We start from the raw sequence: 5,339 nt of genomic DNA, 5'->3' as shown, positions 1-5,339 counted from the left end.
TTGCAGGTTGGCTTAAGACAGCTCCCTGAATTGTAATATTGTAAGAAAAACAATATGTGTACAAATATATATACTTATTCAAATTCATAACATGAATTGCACTTTAACCACAAAAACAACATTTGAAAAGAGCAACATTACAACTCCAGATAGTAGGGGAGAGAAAGAGACAGAGATACAGTGATAAGAACATTGACAAATACTGGCCAATAATGTACTTCACCATACACAAACCAAGACATCAGAATAGGTCATTCTTGAAAATACAGGATTATGTAAAAAGAAAAGAAAAAGAGAATAATAATCTAAACAGATCATTGAAAAATAGGAAAACAGTTTAGTTTTCACAAAAAACTAAAACAAGAACTGCTTGCCTGTGAGAGAGAGAGAGAGAGAGAGAGAGAGAGAGAGAGAGAGAGAGAGAGAGAGAGAGAGAGATCGAGAGGGAAAGGGGCTGAGAGAGAAGGATGATAGAGAGGAGCGAGCAGGGCTTGACTGGAGCCAGAGAAGCACGCTACTGCAAGCCAACACAGGCTCCAGGATGGCGCAAGAAGATCATTTGCTGACCCAAACCGCATGGCAGGATTTCTGAAAGAATGAGAGATGCAAACAACTCTTGAATAAATCTCGGTGGCGTGCACCCCAACCTTTGAAACTCTGGTCCTCCTTAGCTCTGATACGTCAACTAGGAGAAACATGGAAATTGAAAGAATAGAAGGAGAGATTGCTATCACTACTATTACTCACTGGGTAAAAAGGCAGATGACAACTGACAAATAAAGTTTGTGTTCATCAGGTGTGTGTGTACTTACCATGTTGGAGTTTTTCCACTCAAACTCCTTCAGGTCTGCGAGAAAGCACTTAATAATTAACATGTGGGTCAATTGGCAATGGCTTCCTCTGAACGACCTTTCCGGTTTTGCGGCTCACTCCTGCTTTCGCTGTGCATTTGGTTCCTTCAACATAAATGATTTTAATATATTCTGAGGCATTGAAAAAAAAATGTATATATCATTGCAATGTAACTAACAAATGCTAAATGTAACATCAATGAATGTTCAATGCTTACCTCTGTATCAGCTCCAAGGTTGCAGAGACTGACTCCTGGTATTCTATGTTAAATTCATAGAAAGTGCTGAAGAGCACAGAGGGCAGCAACAAAGTTGGACTCACTGTCCATAACACAGACCACTCTCCCCTCGATCGACACCATCCATTTTGAGGAACCCAATAGAGTATTTCCTGAAATACACAAAAGGCTGTTAGTGTATACTTACTAGACATCTCTAGATAGGTACCACAATACTATATATTTCTGTTCCACCTTAAATCAAATCAATGTATTACCAAGCATGATCAGCCTTGGTGTGTCTGGCAAAGGAATTTGCGCCTCGACGTCAACCCGAGTTGCAGTGACCTAAAATCACAAAACATATTAAAAAAATATTAAAATCATGTGTAAAAATAGTACAGTATAAACACAATTAATCATATAAACTTTATAAGTATAAAAACACTATTCCTTACATCTGCCAAGAGGAAGAGAGTCTAACATCAGTGGCTGTTAGATTGTCATTGCCTTTGATGTAACCGTCGATTTCATTCAGCAGGCACTAGATCCCTCTTCTCAACTTGATCTTTTGGCATTTTAAAAAGTTGACAATTCTCTTACCCTTGTTCAGGAGAGCTTGAGTCAGGCGACTGTCAATCACGATGCCAGTGAGGGTATTGAAGTAGTCGCATAGTCATAACTTGGTGAAAAGCAAAGGCCACTGTTATTAGAGGTCACTGATGTTTGGAGGAGGACAAGTGTACTATCCATTGTTACAGATCCTATCCATTCTTAATTTTCATGGGTTTTTTTAATACAAAGAAAAAAAACTGTTAGGCTATGCGCTGCACTCCATACCAGCACAAGAGGACAAACAATTAACAGAAACATTTGTATATTTTTGTACTTATGTATTTTTGTCATTTCCATACCTTTTATTGCATATGCCTCGCTCCATTATAGCATAATCCATTGATTTTGAGGTCAAACAAACTAACTATTTACAGAACCTTTTTAACCTTGTGTGTGAATTTGCACTCTTAGAAAAAAGGACTCCGAATGGGTTCTTTAGCTTTCCCCATAGGAGAACCCTTTTTGGTTCCAGGTAGAACCCTCTGTGGAAAGTTTTTTTTACATAGAACCCATAAGACTTCTATCTGGAACCAAAATGGTTATACATATACATGGGATTTTAAAAAAGGGATCTTCAAAGGGTTCTCTTACGGGGACAGCCAAATATCTAGAACCTAAAATGGTTACCTCCTTTTTTCATAACAATAAAATAAATGTGTTACATTTATGAATCATGATCTCACCTCTTTGGTTGAAGGACTGAAGCAATTCCAGGCACTATATTGGCATCAAATGGTATTTTATGTCCTCCGGCTGAACATATTCAAGGTTGTTAATATTCTCCACTCCAAAATTTGCCCTCAGATGCTCCGACAAAGATCTCCCCATCTCGGTCTCCAACTCGGGCAATTGGTGTTTAATTGCATCTTGAAGACCCTCCATGCCTAAACTGGTTTAAGGAGAACAAACTGAGTGATGCAGAGAAACCTGACACTTTATAAATTGGTGGTGGGTAATAATTACTCAGATTATCTTCATTTTAACACACACATTATTAAATCAGAGGATCTGGTATAAAATAAACCCGAGATCAACCACTGACAGACGGATACACCCCAACAATTAAATGGACCTATGATTCTGTGACCAGAATCAGTGAGATCTTTTCTAATGTGTATCCGTCATCATTTTCAAACATTACAATAAGGCCTTTAGTGCATGTTGTTACTTTGTATACAATTTTAGACACCTCTGCAGTGCTTTGAGAACCATTTTGACTGTCCAGCTCCATGAATGGCGTTTTTACATAACTGCTCCTCAAATTAATTCATGACACCAACAACGTCAATGCTATGTGGAAACAATTGGCCGCTGTATAAGTAAGATTGGAGTAACTGTTGGCAAGACAAGTTCTGGCACACTCCTTGAAGTAGGAGTGCTTGCTCTCAAACCTCAGTGTCCACAAAAGAATGAGTAGCCCAAATTGCAGGATGAGGTCGGGGTAGGATAACAAGTAGTGATGCTTTGGTGCAAGGGCACTCTACCCCACAAGCAAAACTGTAGTTCGCAACATTTCTATGTTTTTTTTACGAGTAATGAAATATTTAATATTTAGGAAACCGAAATGGCAGGATTTACACCTGTACATTCCCAATATAAAGTTACGTCCACTTCCAGCCAGCCTGCAATATGAAAATTAACTACCCCCAGCCACCAAATTGCATGAACACACCAAAAGAGCCATCAAGCTATATGTTACTATGCAACTCATGCCAACCACACAATCTAAAAAAAAAATTATAGACTACAAGGCTAAATAAAATATTAGTCTGTGCCTGATGCTGAATTTATTAATTTAATGGACTTATTAGTCCATTAACAAAAGCATAGGGGGAATATCCTACTACACTTTCGCTAAATCACACGTCCCTCCAGACTGAATAGAGCTACCGTTAACCAGAGGTATTTAGAGAAAGGTCTCCAAAGGAGTTCGCCATCTCTGAGCTGTAGCTAACGTTAGCAAGCACCTTTCATCTGAGAGCTTCCGTTCCCCTCATTCCAACTACAGAATCACCCCAAAAGTATACATCCCAAGACAAAATGGCAGTCCGTGCCTGCTGACAAACTAAAGATGTTTTCGAAATAGCTAAACTCTCGCTCCCTGTCTAGAAGAAATGTATTTGTCCGGTGAAGCCTACGACCACTTTGCCACTAATAGCGTTAACACCATGTTAAGCATCCACAGGTTAAGTAGCCTATCCAAAGAAACACACATACGGATTTCTGCACGTTGTTAATACTGAAATGATTCGCTCTATAGCTACATTATCACTGATTATTTTACCCACAAGAAAGATGAACGCAACAGACCGACATGTCAATTTGGATATAGTATACGGTTAGCTAACCCAATCCAAACGAATTAACGTTAAACTAACTAGATAACGTTAGTAGCTTAGTTAAGAAAACCTGCAGTAGGTATATGGAATTAGTACATACCTAGCAGCTGCTCAAACGTATTTAGGCGACTTTTCCACGAAAATGCTAAATAAAATAGCTCGAGTAGAACAGAAAGCTAATTTCCTCTTGAGTCATCCCTCACAGACCGTTTGGCCCGGAGCATCGCATAGTGGAAAATTAAGTCTGTTCTCAGGGCAGGCATTGTTGTACATAGATACCAGTCGCATCGGGGACATTGTTAGCATTTTACCTTTACCTAATTATCCTAACCTGCTAAGAAAACTAACTTCTGCTAGTTAAAACCGGCAGACCTGCCCTGAGAAAAGTATTGGTTTCAACTATGAGATACAACTCACTTTCTCTCTCACACTCACACGCCACAAACCGTTTGGCGCCGCCCACTACAGCACTGTTCGGGTACTACTGTAACGAAATACAGTAAGTTAGAGTACTTTTTAGAGGAGACTTTACAATTACAGTTAATAACAGTATTTTTCAGCATTTTACCCATAATGCAGAGCAATCTACAGCATTAATGCTGTAAAACACATTTAAGGTATTTACTGTGCATTCTACAGTGTTTTACTGTTGAAATTACAGAAAAGTCTTAGTGTAGTTGTATTATGGTTTTTATCATTCTTCAATGGAATGCTAGAAGCCTTATTGTCAATGGTCTAGAGTTTAAGAAATGTTTAATTAATTTGAGATGAAACCTGATGTGATATGTGTTCAAGAAACGTGGCTTAAATCCCATCTTGATTATACTATTCCTGGTTATTGTTCATACAGATCTGATAGAACAACTGGTCAGGGTGGAGGATGCGCTACATTCATAAAGGAAGGTTTTTCATATCTTAAAATATCTGTTCAACTTGAATCTGAATGTGTGATGGTTGAAATCTACTTTACATGTGGTAATATTAAGCTGTTAATTTTCTATAGTCCTTGTTGATAACCATCTGGTAGCGATGTTTGATGAAATATCAAGATACTTGGGGACTTTGCCTCCTGAAATTCTACTTAAATTTCCAAAGGAAGAGAGCTTTGGCGTGTAGGGTCGTTAAGTCTGCCAAGAGAAATGCATGGAGACAGTTATTTTCTACAATAGGCCGGGGTACTGGACTGGAAGATGTTTGGTCCAAGTGGAAGAAGCAGGACTCTATTTCCGGTTTTGGTTGATGGTATGAACTGTAGCTCAGTAAAATCTATAAAATTGTTGCATGTTACGTTTATATTTTTGTTCAGTATACATAGT

General features: G+C 38.5%; 1 long non-coding RNA gene across 6 annotated transcripts; it reads right to left on the bottom strand.

Annotated features, from left to right (window-relative positions):
* Window positions 1-4,454, bottom strand: LOC124032142. 6 transcript variants are annotated; one of them, XR_006838214.1, is made up of 7 exons: window positions 4,124-4,454; window positions 2,368-2,573; window positions 1,673-1,751; window positions 1,348-1,417; window positions 1,070-1,242; window positions 813-956; window positions 1-588 (listed from the first exon to the last, which is right to left on the bottom strand). It is a non-coding gene; the product is annotated as an uncharacterized LOC124032142 (long non-coding RNA). The 6 variants fall into 6 exon arrangements; XR_006838212.1 differs by having other exon boundaries at window positions 1,528-2,573; XR_006838213.1 differs by having other exon boundaries at window positions 1,673-2,573.
* Between the last annotated feature and the right edge of the window lie 885 nt (window positions 4,455-5,339).

Source organism: Oncorhynchus gorbuscha, linkage group LG03, assembly GCF_021184085.1.
Source record: "Oncorhynchus gorbuscha isolate QuinsamMale2020 ecotype Even-year linkage group LG03, OgorEven_v1.0, whole genome shotgun sequence".
Lineage (NCBI taxonomy): Eukaryota > Metazoa > Chordata > Actinopteri > Salmoniformes > Salmonidae > Oncorhynchus > Oncorhynchus gorbuscha.
Note: the sequence above shows the minus strand (reverse complement) of the source record. Positions and strands in the feature narration are given on the sequence as shown.